The sequence below is a fragment of the Dama dama genome, chromosome 1, assembly GCF_033118175.1.
Source record: "Dama dama isolate Ldn47 chromosome 1, ASM3311817v1, whole genome shotgun sequence".
In the NCBI taxonomy this organism is placed as follows: domain Eukaryota; kingdom Metazoa; phylum Chordata; class Mammalia; order Artiodactyla; family Cervidae; genus Dama; species Dama dama.
In genome coordinates this window covers 72,266,956-72,286,420 of record NC_083681.1, presented here as the reverse complement: position 1 = coordinate 72,286,420, position 19,465 = coordinate 72,266,956, and the positions used below count along the sequence as shown (strand labels likewise).

General features: G+C 53.9%; 1 long non-coding RNA gene across 3 annotated transcripts; it reads right to left on the bottom strand.

Annotated features, from left to right (window-relative positions):
* Window positions 1-10,484: 10,484 nt before the first annotated feature.
* Window positions 10,485-17,047, bottom strand: LOC133054942 (uncharacterized). 3 transcript variants are annotated; one of them, XR_009692543.1, is made up of 4 exons: window positions 16,970-17,047; window positions 14,712-14,895; window positions 14,127-14,597; window positions 10,485-13,795 (listed from the first exon to the last, which is right to left on the bottom strand). It is a non-coding gene; the product is annotated as an uncharacterized LOC133054942 (long non-coding RNA). The 3 variants fall into 3 exon arrangements; XR_009692544.1 differs by lacking the exon at window positions 16,970-17,047 and having other exon boundaries at window positions 10,557-10,623; window positions 13,160-13,795; window positions 14,712-14,922; XR_009692542.1 differs by lacking the exon at window positions 16,970-17,047 and having other exon boundaries at window positions 14,712-14,922.
* Window positions 17,048-19,465: the final 2,418 nt, after the last annotated feature.

The window sequence follows — 19,465 nt, the reverse complement described above, 5'->3', positions numbered from 1 at the left end:
CCCTTCTGCCCTGGGGTCTCTCGGCTCCAAGCCTGGGACACGTTCCCGCCTGCGCTTGACCCACTCCTGGGAGGCCTGTTTCCCTCTCCCACCTGCAGACATAGCCCCATCCCTGGTCAGAACCAGTCAGAGCCAGAGGCTGGAGATAGCTAGGCAGCCTCTGCTCAGGGTCCCGGATGTCTGGTTCTGGTGACCCTGATCCCAGCCCCTCCCAGGAGCCCTACCTTCCTCCTCCAGGAGGGAGGAGCTCCCTGCCGCATGCTGCTGCTCCCGGGATCATGGTCTTCCAGGGCAAGGCGCTCCCCACCTGGTGCGTAACGCGTGCCCCCAGCAGAACCCAGACCCACAGTCCACAGGCAGCAGTCAGGGTCAGAGCTCCCGGGAACTTCCCAGGCTGCCTTTCCATGCCAATTACATGAAGAGCAGGTGGAAAATCAATAGGAGAAACTGGCAATGGCCAAAGAGGCCCTGAGAAGTTCCCTCCAGGGCCCTTTTCCACCAAACCCCGGAATGTTGCACTATATTTGAAGTTTTCTCTTTTCTTCTCACTCTTTTTACAAACAGGTTTCCTAGCCATTGGATTACTTTTCTGCAAAAGATAATAACGTTTAACCATTTACAAACATTTGTTAGTTCGCTTGCTCCTTAGAAGAAAAGGTATGACCAACCTAGACAGCATATTAAAAAGCAGAGACATTACTTTGCCAACAAAGGCCCATCTAGTCAAAGCTATGGTTTTTCCAATGGTCATGTATGGATGTGAGAATTGGACTATAATGAAAGCTGAGCATCGAAGAATTGATGCTTTTGAACTGTGGTGTTGGAGAAGACTCTTGAGAGTCCCTTGGACTGCAAGGAGACCCAACCAGTCCATCCTAAAGGAGATCAGTCCTGGGTGTTCATTGGAAGGACTGATGTTGAAGCTGAAGCTCCAATACTTTGGCCACCTGATGCTAAGAACTGACTCATTAGAAAAGGCCCTGATGCTGGGAAAGATTGAAGGTGGGAGGAGAAGGGGACAGCAGAGGATGAGATGGTTGGATGGCCTCTCTGACTCAATGGACATGAGTTTGAGTAAGCTCCGGGAGTTGGTGATGGGCAGGGAAGCCTGGCGTGCTGCAGTCCATGGGGTTGCAAAGAGTCAGACATGACTGAGCTACTGAACTGAACTATTTGTTATGAAATAATTCACGTGAACTATAAGGTCTTATCCATGTACACTCACCCAGCTTATACATCATCAACACAGCCGTAGCCTCCTGACACCTGTATGGGGTCACATCTCCTCCCCTGATCCCAGAGGGACCACCATCACAATGCCCCCATCCCATCTCTCCAGCCCCCAGCAAGGCCATAGCAGCCACGCCCTTTTTATGGAGTCGCTTCTCCACCAGGAGCCTAGATGGGGTTTTTTGCATATTATCTCACTTAGTCTCCACAACAAAAGTCACTCCAGATAAGGTGATTATCCCTTTTACCAGGGAGAATTCTGAGGCTCAGAGAGGTTGAATAGTTTGCCTGATGTCAAACACCCAGCATTCAGACCCATAGAAGGTAGATTCCCAGACAGCCCTTTGCCAGATGCCAGTTAAGGTCTAGGAGAACCCCTCCCCCCTGAGTAAGGGCAGGGGTTGGGGGTGGTGGTCCTTAGGGAGTGACCGCCTGACTACAGCCTCTGAAGTCACTGGCAGTTCCCAACGTCCACGTCCAGTCTCTTGGGAAGTGAGTGGTAAAACCACAGGCTGGCCCCAGGGGTGACTTTTGGTCTTCCTATGTCAGGACTAATTATAAACTGAAGCCAGAGAGACCCTCACATCATAAACTTTGCTTGAAAACCATCTGTGCCACTCCTTCTTGTAAATGAGTCATTCCTGGGGGTCCTGTGTACTCCACTTGGGTGCAAGCAGGCCAAGGGGTGGAGAACGGTGGGGATGAAGGGGGGGGGATGGTCTGGGGAGGACTCTGAAGGGATGAGTCTTCAAGGCCAGCTTCAAACAAAGCCCAGAGCAGTGTGGAGAGGCTCCGTCCCCCTAGCCTGTCCCCGTCTCCTAAACCCACCAGAATGCACCCCCACTCCCAGTGGTCTGGGGCCCCAGGACACAGGAGAGAGGACAGTCTGTGTCACCTTGGCCCAGGAACAGGGACCAAGGAGCAGAAACAAGCCCTTTCCCTACCTTCTGTGCCTACAGATAAAAGAAAAACCAAGACGATAATTGCAAACCCATTTCCTTTATCCTGATCAGCTGCCACCAAGGCCCCCTTTCTGAGCCATTAATACTGGGAACAGTCATTCTGGCCCTGTGAAGACTGTCCTACACCTACCAGGGCGTAGGAGATGCTGAGGAGAAAGGGGCTGGGTTCCTCCTAGCCCTTTCACCCAGGGGGTAGGGGAGGGAGCCTGTGGGGAAGCAGGGCTTGGCCTCCTGAAACACACACACACACACACACACACACACACACTCCTCTTCACCCCTGCACCTCCGCCCGCTCCATCCCACCCTGGCCTTGATTCCAAGGCAGAGACTGAGCCTCATTTCTATAATTCCTCCTGCCTGTCCTCTTACTGTTTAGATGTATAATTTGGCTCTGGAAGCAGGTGAACAGGATCTCCTATTTCCTTGAATGCATACAGAAATCTATGAATGATTCCCATTGGACAGATGGACAAACTGAGGCTAGACTCTGCCACCAGCAAGTCATTGCAGACGAGGCACCCACTTCCATTCTTCTCTATACAGCTTCATCCCAGAATCTTATAATATTTCCCAATTTTAATAATTTTTATATTTCTGCTCCATTTAAAAAGCATGTGGATCTCTGTTGCTGTCGATAGCATAAGACTGAACAGAAACAGCAGTTAAAAACCCATGGGGAAGCTCAGAAACAAATCACCAGCCAAAGCTGGACAGCTTGAGTGTCTGGGTGTTTTTGCCCCTGGATGCAAGAACAATCCTTGCTTGTGCTTTCATTTTTCAAATACAGATAATGAGCATTATTTGCCAATCTTTCTTCTGGTAAAATGGTTCCCGGTTTCCACATGGCCCAGCATTGTTTGTTTCTGTCTCCCCCACAAGACTGGGAGCTCCCTGAAGGGAGGGAGTGTATTTCATACATGGATCTCCGTGACCCCTGTGACCAGGACCGGCCTGGGCAGAAAACAGGTGATTAGCTAATGTTTGAATAACAGTAATAATGGCGACTGTTTCTTGAGGAGGTGGCTTAGTTAAGGGTTATAAGGACAAGCTCCAGGATCACATTTGCCTGGGTCTGAGTCCAGACTCGATTTTCTTAAACTCTCCATGTCTCAGCCTCTTCATCTGTGAAATGGGCTGATAGTACAGTCATCCCCTGATTTCCACGGGAGACTGGGTCCAGGGCTGCCCCAGCCCCCACCTCCATCCCTGTAGATATCGAATCCCAGGATGCTCAAGTCACTTATATAAATGGCCTTGTACCTGTGGATTCTGAATCCGAGCATTTGGAGAGCCGACTGCACTTTCTTCATCGGGTCAAGCAGAAGATTAAATGGCTGTGGCAAGCCAGCTTGAGCTAGGCTCACATTCCTACGCCATGGTGAGGAGGACGTGGTTCAGTTTGGTCACTCAGTCGTGTCCGACTGTTTGTGACCCCATGGACTGCAGCACGCCAGGCTTCCCTGTCTTTCATCCTTCACCATCTCCTAGAGTTTGCTCAGACTCCTGTCCACTGAACCGGTGATGCCATCCAATCATCTCATCCTCTGTCGTCCCCTTCTCCTCCTGTCTTCAATCTTTCCCAGCATCAGGATCTTTCCCGAGTCAGTTCTTTGCATCAGGTGGCCAAAGTATTGGCGTTTCAGCTTCAGCATCAGTCCTTCCAATGAACACCCAGGACTGATCTCCTTTAGGATGGACTGGTTGGGTCTCCTTGCAGTCCAAGGGACTCTCCAGAGTCTTCTCCAACACCACAGTCCAAAAGCATCAATTCTTCGGTGCTCAGCTTTCTTTATGGTCCAGCTCTCACATCCATACATGTATTTGTTTAGTCTCTGCCTTGTGACAGTTCCTGGCTAAACTGTTCACATACTTCGTTTCACTCAACCATCACAACCCCCTGTTCAGTGAGGCCTACTGTTACCCCTTTTTCACACGTGGGGAATTGAGGCTCAAAACGGTTGAGAAACTGAAGAACTAGATTTAAATCAAGGTTTGCCTAACTCTGAATGCCATGCTTTTAACCACCATGCGATGCTGGTGGCGATTTGGTGAGCGCGTAGAGACACCATTGGATGGCTGACCCAGCACATCCCGTCTCCTTTGCCAGTTTCCCCCATCCCCACCCCCTGTAGGTGCTGGAGAAGGGGAAACATTCTCTCCCCACAAGGCAATGCCAAGAACAGCAGCCACCAGTGTTGCTGAGCCCCTAAACAAAAGTCTTCAGCTGCTAAAGTTAGTCTCTCGTGTGGGATAAACAACACATTTGTTTTAGCCGTTATTCCTTGGGTTTCCTATTACACACAGCCAGGAGCCTTCCTGATGATCCACTGGCAACAGGTGATCTGTATTTCAAGGTGTTCACACACGTTTCTTGGCTGGATGAAGCTTAAACACATCCATCTACTTTTGAATCTCCCCCAAACCACACTGAAATGATAGTCAAGGGATGGTTTTGAAGCTGTGAAACTACCGGGATAGGGAGAATAGGAGAGGGAAAAACAGCATGAAAAAGGCTGCTGCTAATCGGCAACCAGACAGTTTGTAGATGACTTAGATCCCAGAAGGCTGGATCCAAAACCAACACTTGGGGGAAAGCAGACATTTAACCTGATTGGCGCTGCAGAACCCTCCAGAGGATCAGGAATTGTCAGCCCCCAGGATCTCTAGAGGGCTTCACAGGTGGCTCAGTGGTAAAGAACCTGCCTGCCAGCGCAGGAGATGCGGGTTCGATCCCTGGGTCAGGAAGATCCCCTGGAAAAGGAAATAGCAACCCATTTCAGTATTCTTACCTGGGAAATCCCATGGGCAGAGGAGGCTGGCGGGCTTCAGTTCATGAAGTTGCAAAAGAGCCAAACACAACTGGAAGTGGGAGTGGTGGGCTGAGATAAGGGGTTTGGTTGAAAATTCACAGAAAAGCAGGTGGAGTCAGGGATCCCCTTCCCATTCCTTGCCGTTGGGCAACCCCACCTGGACTCTGCCCCTCCTGCTCACTCCCACCTGAAAGAAGATGCAGGGAAACTGAAAGAATCTTCTCCGGAACTCCCACAACCCCAAAGAAAGTGACATGAGGGGTTCCCAGAAACAGTTCACCTGACCCGCCCACAGTGAAACTGCAACACGGCACCCTCTGCTAAGCTAAAAAACAAAAGGAAAACAAAGCCCCCTGACACTTGCATCCCCCCCGAGAGATTCCAGTTTAATGGTCCGGGGTGTGGCCTGGACACGGGGGGTTTTAAAATCTCCCCACACGAGTATAATGTGAAACCAAGGCTGAGAACATCTGTTGAAGACACATGTCTCCCTCACTGAGGTCCATCAAAGCCGCTCTAGCTAAGTCCCCAAGGCAGAGGCTTCTGGAAACATCTTGGAAGGAGAGCCCAGTCTTTATCTCCGGTCCAAACTTTCCTGGGGGACAGAACCGGCAGCTCCACTGGATGCCTTAAAAGCACCTCAGATCCAGACACACACCACGATCTTTACCCTCAAACCTCGCCCTCGTCACCCCTCATCTCATGGACTGGCACTGCCGTCCACCCCTTAACAAGGCGGCATCCTGAGACTCATCCTTGACATGCCCTGCAAATTCTGTCTTCTGAGCGTCTCCCACGACCGCCACCCTTGTCCCCCCACCTGCCCCAGTCACGCCGACCGGCCATCAGCCGTCAGTAGAACGTAACGTGATCATCTCCTCCTGACAGGTCTCCCTACAGGTCCATTCTCTGTGCCACACCGAGCAAGACCGTCTCAAAACACCAGCGCTAGTCATGCCAGTCATCCCCTGCTACAAGCCACCCATGCTGGATCAGTTGCCAGGGGCTTATGTGACAGAGCTCTATCGTCCCACTGTTCTGGGGGCCATGAGGCTGGGACCGGGTGAGACAGGGCTGGTCCCCTCTACCAGCCGTGAAGGAGGATCTACCCCACACCTCTCCTTGGGCTTCTAGGAGCCTCTGGCCTCCCGTGGCTTGCACACAACCCTCCCTGTGTCTCTACAAGCTCTTTCCCCTGCTTGCATCTGTCTCTGTGTTCAAACCTCTCCTTTTTAAAAGGAATCAGTCATATTGGATGAGGGCCCACCCTCATGACCGCCTCTTAACTTGATCGTCTGCAAAGAGCCTATTTCCAATAAAATCACACTCACAGGGGACTTCCCTGGTGGTCCAGTGGTTAAGAATCCGCCTTGCAAGTCAGGGGATGCGGGTTTGATCCCTGGTCAGGAAATTAAGACGCCACAAGCCAGGGAGCAACTAAGCCTGTGCCCCACTGCTGAGCCCACATGCTCCAGAGACCACGTGCCACAACGAACTCATGTGCCACAACCGAGACCCAACGCAGCCAAATAAATAAACAAATAAATGCAAAAACTCACACTCACAGGTACTGGGGGTTAGGGCTTCAGCATCCTTCGGGGGAGGGAGAGACACGATTCAACCCTAACACGTGGCTTCTCACTGTTGTTAGACTCGAGACCAACCTCACCCCAAGGCCATCCTGTTCTTGCGAGGTCTGGCCCAGCCACCTCTCCCACTTAATTCTCTCCCTTGCTCTCTGGGCTCCAAAGGTCCTGGCCTCCTTCCTCTTAAACACAGCTCACCTTCCACCGTCTCTTGGGGAGTGGAACTCTCTCCTTCCTGCCTCCTCACTTACTGGCTCCTACGAGCCCTCTCCACCCCGTCCCAGTCTCTCCCAGGTCAGGTCATGTTCCCCGGGACACACTCTCCTTGCCTCTCCACCCTCAAAACATCCACATGGCAATGAGTTATTCATGCTGTCTTCTCCATCAGAAAGAAGGTAAGCTCCCTGAGGACAGGCACTGAAACAGTTCTGTTGACAGCATCACCCATGCCCTTCCTCCACGTGGGCAGAGAATCATATATACGACAGGAAGATGTCATCCTCCAATACGGAGGCACGATAGCTCTTAGTGGCTGTGGAACCAGAGTCTCAGGTTGGAATCCCAATGCCACAACAGCCATGGTAGGTCACCTAACCTTCCAGAGCGCGCGTCTTTGTTGAACAATGGGACAAAGGACACCCGCTTCCCTCCTCCATAACATGTGGCACCCTGCCCTGCAAGTTCTGAAGGGGGTTCATTCTCCTCTGCCTGGAAAATGTATGAAACTAGGGATCACAGCCGGGGTAGAAGCTCCCAGTGCCTCTGTGCTGCGTCGCGCTCCCTGTCTGGGGTGTATTTCATTCTGTCCAGGGTGGGTGTGGGACTCAAGCCGTGGTCTAACCTCTGACAGATGCAGTGCCCCCCCCCCCGCCCCCGCCTTTTATAGTAAATATTTAGTAACATCCCCTTTACCTCCCAAGATGAAATTCTTGGGAACAAAAAACGACCCACTCACTAAACTAAAATACGAATACACACACACACACTCAAACACACACTCTGCTCTAATGCTCATACAAAGGAGAAACAAAAGAAAAATATTTTATACTAAAATCACAGACATTTCAAAACTATTTCAGTAATGATATGACACCAAAGGCACACATTTGAGAGATGACCGCGAATGACCCAGCTACAAATGCAGACCACCACGGAGCATTAAATCAGCCACTCAGACACTTCCTGTGGCTTTGCCAGGGAGGTCTCTATTTTCTGAGCTGGTGAAAAATGCCTGGTAAACAGTACCAAAGAGATTAATGTAATTGCAATCTGGAAAAAGGAACCAAATATAAAAAGGCAAAAAATACTTTGTATTTAGATGTCAAACAGAATGATATTCCAGGTTCAGATACTTGAAAACAGATTTTCCCCTACAACAGCGGTTTTCGAAGTGTGGTCCCCGGACCATCAGAGTCAGGGAGTTGTTAGAAACACACTCACTGCAGACCCGGTGAATCAGGAAGCTGGGGCGGAGCTCAGGGACCTGTGTTTTCAGGCCCTGCGTGTTCAGGTGTGGAAGCACTGCCCTGCAGGAACGTGGAGAGGCCCCACGGGAGGCAGGAGAGTTTCTGCCCAGCCCAGAATCTGCAGCATCCTTGGCCAGTGGGCCGCCTGTCACTGGAGTCACACAAAACGCACCCACTGAGTTCTGAACATCCCTGCTGGGGACCACTGGACCATCTAGGGTCGATAGGAATCCTCTCTTCTCAGGTTTCCAGAAATCCTTGACCTTGGCGTGGGACCACTGAGAGGGGGCAGGCGTTGGAATGAGCTGGAGGCGGGGCAGGGAGTCGCAGAGCCAGCTGGAATGCCAGCTGTCCTGGCCCAGCCACGCTGCTCACCCCGGCAGGGTTGGCCAGGGGACTGGTTCTGCTTCCGGTGGCTGGAAGTGTTGGGGGAAAGGGAGGCTGAGCTTCCAAAGGGCCTTTCAAACCGCAGCTGCGCACGCCTGGCCGTGAAGGCAGGCCTGGTCTCGGCTCCCCGGCTGGTACGGGGAGGGCACAGAGATTTGTCCTCTAAGCAGCTGTGACCCCCTGAGAGTCTGGGACATTACCCAGGACCCAGGCCGGCCCATTCCACCAAGAAAGGAGGGGGCAGCCTCCCAGGGTCTGGGCTCCTGCGGCTGTAAAATTTGACCCTAGAACGCTGAGTGCCCCCAGGCCCCCAGGAAGGGTGCTGGGCCTAGAGCCACCCTCCCATCCTCCATGAGCTCTCGCCACCCCAGCCCTGACTGATGGGCCGTCTAACAGACCAGGCAGGGCTGGGATCCAAGAACGGCTCCAGTCATTCCAGTCCAGCGTGGTCTGGACTGTGTCTATGCCAGCACGGGGGGGTGGCCGGGCGAGCCCATCTCCCTCCGTGGTGGGGGGTCTGCCCGTTGGTCTCCACGCACACACACAGGAGCTAGCATCAGACTAGTGGTTGCCTTGGCAGAGATGGTCAGCATTCACCCGAATCCACATCCTCCTCTCCTTCTGCGGCACACACTAGCCCCCAGGTCCCACCTTCCTCACTCAGGAGTGGCCATGTGATGGGGTTTTAGGCGACAGGACAGGAGTAGAGGCAACCTGTATCAATTCTTTTGAGAGTACCCGGACCTCCTCACATTCTCACTTTCTCTTTCTGCCCATTGGGTGCAGATGACAACAAGGACCTAAATAATGGTAGGGCCTCAAGATGGAGGGAGCTTGGGTCCCCTGATCACTGTGTGGAGGAAGCCACATGCAGACCGGAGCATGCCTCTCAACCTTATATGTGAAAGGAGCATACTTCCAGGATGTGTGCACCATCAGAGAGTGTGTGGTCTACACTGGCTAATATATCCCGTTACACCCGCACATAGAGACTCTCAGGTCTTCTCTGTTGCAGCTGGCATTTGTCAAGGGGATGGCATTTGTCAAGGTCTTTCCCTTACAGTAGGGTGAGAATCTCTAACACTGATCCCACCTTCCACTTGGGTAAATTGAAGTTGATCATCAGAGGTGTCTTGGCAGCCATGAATGCACTCATCAAAAGTCAGTGACGAGTCATACGCCAAAGGTTAATGATTGCCAACACGCCAAGCCAGTGCCAGGCTCTGAGGGCACAAGGTCAGCGTGATGCATTCCTGCCCAGGGGCTGAGGGAATAGACCTGAGGCCACGCGGTGATGATCACCACGGGCAGGGGCACCGTGGGGGCAGGAACACCCGGCAAGAAGAGCCCAGATCCAGGGGGGTTTGTCCTGAGAGGCTGGGAAGACTCTGCCTAGCAGGGGCAGGTAACTGGGACAGCCCTGAAAAGAGGAGGGAGAGGTTAAGAAAAGAAGGGGAGGGAGGGAGAAATTCCAAGAAAGGAGAAAGGCTCGTGCAAAAGTAAGGCGTGTGAAAGGGCTGAGTCGTTTGGGAAGTAGTGATGAAGATAAAGTATCCTCAGGACCATGTTAAAGACAGGGTTGGTGGGGGATGGGGAAGGCATCACTGGGACCAGATCACAGAGAGCCTGAGTCCAGCATGAATGTTGGAAGGTTATGAGGAATGGAATGACATCATCCTTACCATCCTCATCCCAGGGGTTCCACTTGGAAACTATTTCACATACTTTGATAGAAGAGCTGAGTACTCTGCTGACACGCACAGCAAGCCCATGGGGCAGGTTCTCTACAGTCCCATGTTGCAGATGACAGAATTCAGGTTCCAAGTATTTAAAAACTTGCCCAGTGCCACCCAGTTGTAGGGTTGGGACTTGCACTCACTAGAACATAAGCTTCCTACTTCGTTTAGGTTACTACTGTAGCACAGAGTCGGCCCTCAAATATTTTGGGGGCGGTGGTGAATGAATAAATCTAATTCCAAAACTCTACAGTGCTAATCAGACTTTTTATTCAGAAAGATGCCCTTGGCTCTAGCGGGGTGGAGAACAGGGGCAGCAAAGCCAGCAAGAAGCCTTGGCAGCGCCTCAAGGAGAGGTTGGACCAGCACCGCAGTAGAGGAGACGGAAGTGATGTAGAAGAGATGGAGTGGGCAGACTTTGTGGACCAATCAGGTAATAGGAGCTGCAATTTATTGAGGATAATAAGATGAGATTGTTGGATGGCGTCACCGACTCAACGGACATGAGTTTGAGCAAGCTCTGGGAGTTGGTGATGGACAGGGAAGCCTGGTATGCTGCAGTCCATGGGGTCACAAAGAGTCTGTTGGACACGACTGAGCTACTGAACTGAACTGAACGGAATAGGAGCTACAATTATTAAGTGTCCAGACCTGTCCTAAGCACTTCACCAGTATTAACTCAATATCTCTTCCCTGCAGGCCCATGAATAGGGGGATCTCCTTAGCTCCTTTTCACAGATGAATAAATCGGGGCACGGAGAGATGAAAGGTCACAGATCTAGTAAATGAGGGATGTGGCACATCAGGGTCAGAGCTCTGTGCTGGGAGGAGGAGGGGCAGGAGAGGAGGCAAGGGCGGCTCCCAGGTTTCTGACGGGGTGAGTGGGGCAATTAAGACCAGCCAGGCAGCAAGCCAGGGGACTGTCCGGCCTCCTGGCCAGGTCAGCGTTCTGGGGGGCTGTGTTTCTCTGCGGGCCTCTGAGGTCACTCAGGAGGAAGCCGCATATGGGAATACAGATGACTCCACCCAGCGCTCAACCCCAGCAGTGATGACTGCTGCTGGGGACCCGAGGATGCTGACGGCCATGGTGGGGGAGGGGGTGCAGGCTTGCAGAAGCAGGGGCCTGGGCAGGCAGGGGCTGAGCCCGGACAATGGAGGGGGGGGGCCAACCCCAGCTCCCCACTTTCTCCATATTGCCAACAAGTGACCAGCCCCCACCGCAAAGCCCTCTTTGGGCACCTGACCTCTGCCCCTCCCGGCTGAAGCTGTGCTGCCTGAGCTGGGAGTCAGGACGGTGGGGTTCAGGCCACGTGGGAGGAGAGGGCTGGGTGTGAGGCACCGAGGAAGGACAAGGTCCGGCTCCGAGCCCCTCCCGGGAGCAGAGACCTGCAGTCACCACATGGCCCCAGGCAGCAGAGGAAACAGGAGGCTTCTCAAAATAGACCAGGAGCTGCAGCTCCGCGGCATTTCCCCGCTCCCACCATCTGGCTGAACTGGGCCGGAAGAGCGGCGGGGGGTGGGGGTAGGGGGAGTGGCGCGTGGATGGGCTCCCCCAGAGCCAAGCAGACGCCCACCATCACCCAGCGCCTCTGCCTGCCAGGTTCCCCTTCCTCTTCTGAGGACTCTCATGACTCAGCTGCCAAGGCAAGGGTACTTGCCACGCGGGAAATGAGCCAGGGGCGGCTCAGAGAGGTGAAGCGACTGGTCCAAGGCCATACAGCTGGCAAACGGCAGAGCTGAGCGGCTCTGAGTCCCGGGCGGAGGCACCAGGCAGCCCCTGCCCACCCCGGAAGCTGCTGGCTCAGTCTCTCCTTAGACCAGCTCCCCTTGAAAGCCCAGTTCATAAGGACCCGCCTGGTGGCACTGGGCTGCCTGCGCTGGGCGGGCCGGGGCAGAGGGAGGCTTGGTGCTGAAGAATGGCTGGGGCATGGTGGGCAGACCCTGCTAGGATTCCGCCGGGGAGGAAGGCGGGGCCCCCTCGCAGAACCTTTAAGTTCTCTCATGCTCCTCAGATCACTTCCTCAGGATCGCTCAGCCCAGAGCATTCGAGCCCCTTCCAGCCCCAAAGAAGGGGCCCCGCACAGGCCACCATCACCCACACAGCCTGCCAGCCTGGGCTTTACTGCTGGAGGCCCCATCACACCTGCTCCTCCCAGCTGCCTCGAGGGGGTGGACAGAGTTGGGCAATTCCTCCTCATTTTAACCAAGGGTCCTGAGGCTCAGAGAGGTGAAGGGGTGTCCCTGAAATGAGGCAGCCAGCCAGGACTTCAGTCTGCGGCTTTCATTCAGTCACTCAACAAGCATTTGCTGGATGCAAGCTGTGCCTGGGGATACCGCTGGGGCCACGCACTCAGGGACTGCAGTCTTGAGACGCCTACTCCAGGGCTCTGTCCTCGGCCCCCGGACTCCTTCCTGTGCTTGCAGCGAGGAAGTTGTGTGTGTGTGTGGCGGGAGGTGGGGGGGGCGGTGTCTTGCTTCCAGTGCTGGCCCAGCAGGGTGGCTGATGAGGGTGGGGCTACTGGGTGTATCGGCGAGGCCACCCTGCCCCGACACTCAGCCCAGAGGAAGGCCCACAGCACCCTAGGCTGGCGCTGTGCTACGCAACCCAGTGAGCAGACCTCGGGCCGGTCTGAACGCCCAGCGGTCTGGAGGTGGGCTGAAGGCAAAAGTGGCCTCAAGTCTTCCGTGAAACAGTGCTGGAGTGAAGGAAGAAAATGAGGGGGAGATGGAAGGAAGAAGGGAATAAGGCAAGAAGAGACAAGAAGGGAGAAAAAGAAAAGCAAGGATGACTGAGAGAGTCTCTTCGTAAAAAGAAGAGGGAAGAAGAGGACAGAAACCATGATCTGGAACTGAAAGTCCAGTTCTGAACTCTAGAGATGCCTGAGTCTTGCTCTCTGGTCTTCTCCCCAGAGCTGTGATCGCCCCGAGCTTCCTGGAACCCAAGCGAGCAGTATAACAGGGCATGTGGGTGGGGCTCACCAGGGAGGGCTTCCTGGAGGAGGGGAGCCAGGACCCGGGTGATGGAGATGAGCATGGAGGCTGTGGCGAGTGGCTGGTGGCAGTCTCTGCAGGTACACGTGTCCTGCAGCTGTGTCTCTTCTCTGAGGGCTTCGCTTTCAACGAGAAGTCTAGGCGAAGGCCATCCTGGCTATGATCTTCCTCCCAGCTTTGAGGCTGCAGAGAGGGCTGGATTTGGGAGGGACCACTGGGCTTCAGGGCCAGCTCCCAACAAATAGCAGCAGGCCCTGTGTTCCTGCCTGGGGACCCCCTGCAGAACTACAGATCCTGGTCTTGTGGAATGCGCCGTCTGATGGGAGAGACGAACACCTGTGCAGAGTAAGCCCGCTCGCTGAGGAGCCGTGAGCCATGAGAAGGGCAAACAGGGGACCTCTGAAAAATAGGGGCTTCAAGAGATCCCAAAGTGAGGCTCCCTGCCCTCCAGCAAAGGCTTGGCTTCCCTGAGTCTTCTCCAGGCCCGCCCTGAAGCTGGGCATCCCAGGGGCTCCTATATTTTCACTAGACAGGTGGGAGCAGGAGAAGGTAGGAAGGAAAACCACATCCATTGACATCTTCCGGTCCTCTCCCGAATCACTCTGATTGGGATTTGGGGACTTCCTGAAAAAAAAAAAAAAAACACCCACACTCATGGAAGCCTAAAATTCATCATTAGAGACATTTGGGAAGAGGTGTTGAGTGTTTTATAAAAGAAGAACTTCAGATCGAGCCTAATTAACCTTGGTCTGAATTACCTAGCTTACTCCATTAAGAATGTGCATTTGGGAGTCAGGTTGCCTTGATTTGAACATTACCTCCACCACTTTAGATTCCTGGATAAGTTATTTCACCTCCCCGAGCCTCAGTTTCCTCCTCTGTAAAAATGGGAATAAGTACAGTACCTATCATACAAAGTGAAGATGAGATAAGGTAACATACATAAAACCCTTACCTGATTGTGTGGCATTTAGAAAACATTTAGTAATTGTTGGCTGTTATGATTTATTATTCCTGTCTTCTTTATGATTATCCACACAACACCAACTCTGTACCAAGCCTTGTACTTGGCACTGCAACCATGAAGAGGAATAAAACAGTCTCTGTGCTCCAGGAGTTCATAGTCAAATACACAGGGCAGGTGAAAGTCAGCAGGCAGTTGTTCACATATTAGTATGAATTAGCTTCATAAACCACTTGTCTCTGAAAGGGGGAAGTTTGTGAGATCAAGTCTGTGGGAAAGAGAGGTTCATACCGTGGAAAACACTTGCCTGCGCCTAGAACATCAGGGGAATTCATCTATCCCGTTTTGTTGTATTGGGATCAGAGTGGGGATACAGAGCTGACCTCTGGGACAGAAACCAGGGAAATCAGCTTCCAGGCAGATTCGTCCAGATTTTGCTGGTCCTTGGCCTGAGGAAGTTCCCTGCAGGAGGTGGGGGAGGGGGAAGGCATCCGCCTAAAGTGCCAGAAAGGAAAAATCTTCTGGGCCTGCCAAAAGCACATCATTGTTCCCACCATACCCCAGCCTCAGACCCACCTCTGCGGGGACCTCCGCCCTGCCTTGGCCTTGAACTTGGGAACGCTGGCTTCTCTGCATTCTGTTTGCTCGGGAAGAGCTGCGGGGCCTCTTCTGGGAAGTAGGCTCGACCTCCTGCCCGTGTTCCCTGCTCCTCCCCTCGACGGCGGCAGAGACTGCACGGGGCCTGGGCCACCGCCGTGGTCTGTGAGGAGGCTCGGTTCAGAGGCAGGCAGAGCGAGCCTGGGAACGTGGGTGGTGGAGTGGGGAGACTGGGTGGGCTGGTGACCCAGATTTCACTTCCTGTCCCGCTTCCCTCCATTCCCAGACACCAGCTGGGGCTGGACACAGACCACAGGCCAGCAGGAAACCAACAGCCCTCTCCTCTCTGTGAAGCCAAGACTCAAGTTTTGCTCCAGCTTGGAGTCGGGCATCCCGTAGCCCACCCGGACCCCAGCTGGACCGCATTCCCAAGGCCTTTCTGATGGCAGTGAGGAGCTTGTCCATCGGTCCACCACCCCCACCTTCGCTTCAGCACGGGAACAAACTGAGCCCAGGGTGCAGCCGAGATCTGACGAAAGTGACACAGTGGGTTGGTGGCAGGGGTCACATCTAGGCCCAGGCCTTCTGACTTCAGGTGGCCGGGAAGTTCAGAATAAACACAGGCATGAATGAACAGATGTATGAAAATCCTGATGCCTATGCCCCTGCCACAGTGACGGGAAATTAAGAATCCATTAGACAGCTCTTCATGAGGAATCGAGAGGACCAGGACACTAGAAAGAGGGAAGAGGGCCTGGCAGTGCCCACACCATGCCAGTTCTTGGAGTGGGGGCATCCCTAGAACGTATTTACCTCTTCTGGGATGGGAGTGGTGAGGGAACTCTTTCCTGCATTTAGTTAACAGAAGTTTATTGGGGGAATATCAAATGCTGGGGGCTTCCCAGGTGGCGCTAATGGCAAAGAATCCTCCTGCCAAAGCAGCAGACATGGATTCGATCCCTGGGTGGGGAAGATCCCCTGGAGGAGCAAGTGGCAACCCACTCCAGTATTCTTGCCTGGAAAATTCCATGGGCAGAGGAGTCTGAGGGGCTACAGCCCATGAGTCAGACACGACTGATCGACTGAGCACACACCTAACAGCATTTGCTGGCCATGAAGTTTGCCCAGCAAGCCCTTCAGACAAGGTCCCTGTACTTGCGACAAGCCAGCAAAGGAAAGCAGGATGACCAGCGGCAACACCCCTGTGATGGGAGCGAACAGGCTGGGGATGCACTTGACAGAAAGGAGGCTATGGAGGGGGCTGCCTCTCGGAAGAGGCAGCATTTAGGCTGAGCCCACGGGAAGGGAAGGAACCAGCCTGGTGAAGCTCTGGAGAAAGGGCTGTTTCAGGCAGAGGGGACAGCAGGTGCAAAGGCCCCAAGGTCAGCAGGATCTCAGCATTGCCACCAGAAGAGACAAAAGGCCACAACAGGAGGCTGGAGCTCCATGAGGGAGCAGGGGGAGGCACCAACAAGGTCTGGGAGGTGGGCCAGGTCACACAGGGTTTTGTGACCAGGGTGCGAAGCTTGGGTCTCATTCTGAAAGCACCAGGGATCCAGGGGAAGGTTATAAGGCAGGAGGGTTGATGGGATCCAATTTATGTGTTAGTAACATATTTTACTCTGAATGGGCTTCCCCGGTGGCTCAGACGGTAAAGAATCCGCCTGCAATGCAGGAGACCCGGGTTCGATCCCTGGGTCGGGAAGATGCCCTGGAGAAGGGAATAGCCACCCACTCCAGTATTCTTGGCTGGAGAATCCCATGGACAGAGGAGCCTGGCAGGCTACAGTCCATGGGGTCACAAAGAGTCAGACGTGACTGAGTGACTAACACTTGCGCTTTGAACACTTTACTCTGAATAAAGGGTGGATGGGGATGAGCTGGGAGAGAGGCAGGCAGCAGGGAGACTGGCTAGGAGGCTGTGCAATGATCAGGATGAGCGATGCTGTCACCCGGAGGGAGGCGCGGGGGATGGTAAGAGAAGCGGGCTGCCTGAAGAGAGCTGTAGGGAACAGGGGCGACAGGGCTGCTAGAGGAGCTGATGACTGAGACGGGGAGAGACAAGGGTGCTTTCTGGCTTTCGTGACCCGACAGACGGCATTTCGTAAGCCTGGGGGAGAGTGAAATGAAGTGCTTGGCTTCAGACAAGTTAAGTTAGAGACGCCTTTAGACATCCCAGGGAGATGTGAAGGAGACAGCTGGATGTTCACAGCAATGACAAGAATCGTGATACTCACATACGGTTTGTGTTTCTATTTCCTGTTTGCCGTGTGTCTCCCCACCAGGCTTTGCCCCGTAAGGTCAGGAGCTGAGCCTGGCTTTGCTCCTAACCCTGTTCTCAGCCCTGAGGCCGGTGCTGGGCTGGAGCCTGGTGGGCGGGGAGGTAGGGAAGTGCTCAGTAAATATTTATAAAATAAACCGAACAGAGAGAGGCTGCTGGGTGTGTAGCCTCTCTCTCTGCTGGGTGGGAGCCGGAAATCGAGGGCCCCCCAAGACAGACCGTGCCCAAGCAAACTGTCCAGGTTGACCCCCTGGGAAACTTGGGTGTGCAGCTGGGTGTGTAGCCTCTCTCTGCTGGGTGGGAGCTGGAAATCGAGGCCCCCTGAGAGAGACCCTGCCCGAGGAAACTGTCCAGATTGACCCCCTGGGAAACTCGGCCGCTGGCTTCCAGCTTTCCTATCTCTCACTGTGGTCTCCTTCCCTCCTGCCAACTTCCTGCCAGGAAACACGGCCCCCCCCCACCAGGCATAAATCATTAACTAGAACCACCTCTTAGGCAGGCACTGCACCTCGGTTCCCAAAGCACTTTCCTGCCATTATCTTGAGTGATCCTTCAGACTACCCTGGGAGGTGGGCAGAGGCAGGCCCACTTGATGGCTGCTCCCCCCGCCAGGAAACGAGGGGAGAAGTGTTTAGGGCCTCACTGGCACAACCGGAATTCACCAAGAGTCTGGGCGGGGGGGGGGTGTTCTGTTCCCCTGGGATATCGCACTGAAAACAGAAAGGCTGAGAAGCCCCTAAAAAGAGTGTGGCTCGTGGCATTGCAGGCTTTGTGACGTTGTCCAGAAAAGAGTGCAGGGCTGGGAAGTACCCTTGGGGACCCTCTCCACGTAGCCCCTCCCCATTTTGAATAGGAGTCCGTGGGACAGCCAGCCCCCCACTATGCTGCTCCAGGATCACAACCCGCGGTCCCCCTCTTCCGAGGACGACGCCCACCAGGGGGCCTTTCCAGCCTCCTCCGCGCAGTGACCCGCGTTCCCAGGTTCACTCTGCCGCCCCCTGAGCCGAGCATCCCTGCAGGCCACGGAGGTGGCCCAGGCCCCGGGTGGCATCTGTCCCCATCCGTGGGAGGAGGCCGGAGAGAACCTGCTGTGCTGCGTCGGCCAACTCCCTCTTCTCTCCCTGGGCCTCAGTTTTCCCATCTGACAAATGGGAAGTTGGATGAAACTGGACGGGTTCCCTGGCGCCCCTGCAGTTCTTCGAGTCTCTCTCTGATCCGCAGGTCCCTGGACCCCAGCTTTGAGCGGTCCCCAGGGTGTGATCTGAAGGCTCTCTCCCCACCCCCGAACTCCCACGGCCCCCGCCCCGGGTCACCCCTCTGGTGCCCCTTGCCCGGGGCCAGGTGGTCCCCCAGGAGCCCCTCCCATCTCCGAGCAACCTCCCCTCGGTCCAGCAGACACGCGCCACCTGCTCTCCACATCGAAGGCCCGTGGCCCAGCCTTGGAACAACTTCCCTCAATTGGGCAAGGCTGTGACAGGAAACAGACAAGACCTGACCCCTGCTTGGAAAGCCAGTTGTGCAACACAGCCCCGTAAGGGGAGGCACGTGACCGACGGGAACCGCCGCCGGAAGGAGCCAGGGCCGTCTTTGAAATGAATATCTTGGCGAGATCGACAGAGAAGAGGTCCTTTTGGACGCCACTGACTCTGGGTCACTGCTAATGCATTCAGAGCCTGGCCGTGGCGCCGTGTCCCGGCCGCATCCCCGAACACGGAGCCTTGCTGGGTCACTGTCACGTGGGACGTGGGGAGCTGCAGGAACGTATGAGCTACCCTTCCGGCTTCTGCACACAAACCTCTTGTCTGTACTTATAGGCAGTCTAAACCTGCAGCACATTCCTCTGGGCATCCTCTCCCAAAGCGAGCAAGCAGCATATTTTTAGTAACAAGTGAAAGTCTTTTGTGTCAAGCCTAATAGATAAAGTAGATGATGTCTTTGGATGCTAGTGGGGGTGGAAGTAGGTATAGAAGAGAGTTTAATGGTGAAACAGATTTTTTTTTTCTTATAATGTAAGGTGTTTCTGAAGATGATGAAATATTGACATCACTGTTTGGAATAAGTGAATGATAATGGCTGTGTGTATTAGACACCTACCATGTGCCAGAAACAGGGCTCAGAATCAGATTTTTTCTTTTAACTTCTTTCAGGGATTAAAGGCATTAAAATATTCTCTTCCCCCTTGAATCCATTTTTGCTGTTTTTGCCTTTCAGAGAACTTTTTGTATCTAAATGTATCTACTGTCATTCCAGATGAGGATCATTTGTGTCCTTTCTTCTTATTAGTTTTGCAGACGAGGAGACTGAGGTTCCAGGAGATAACAGGATCAGCTGAGCAATAGTTAGTGGGTTAAGAAGCTGGAATCCAAACCACATCTGATTCTCCCCCCGCCTCCCCCCTCCCCCCCACCGCCAGGCCCTTTATGATTATCTTTAAGCACAACATTTAATGGGT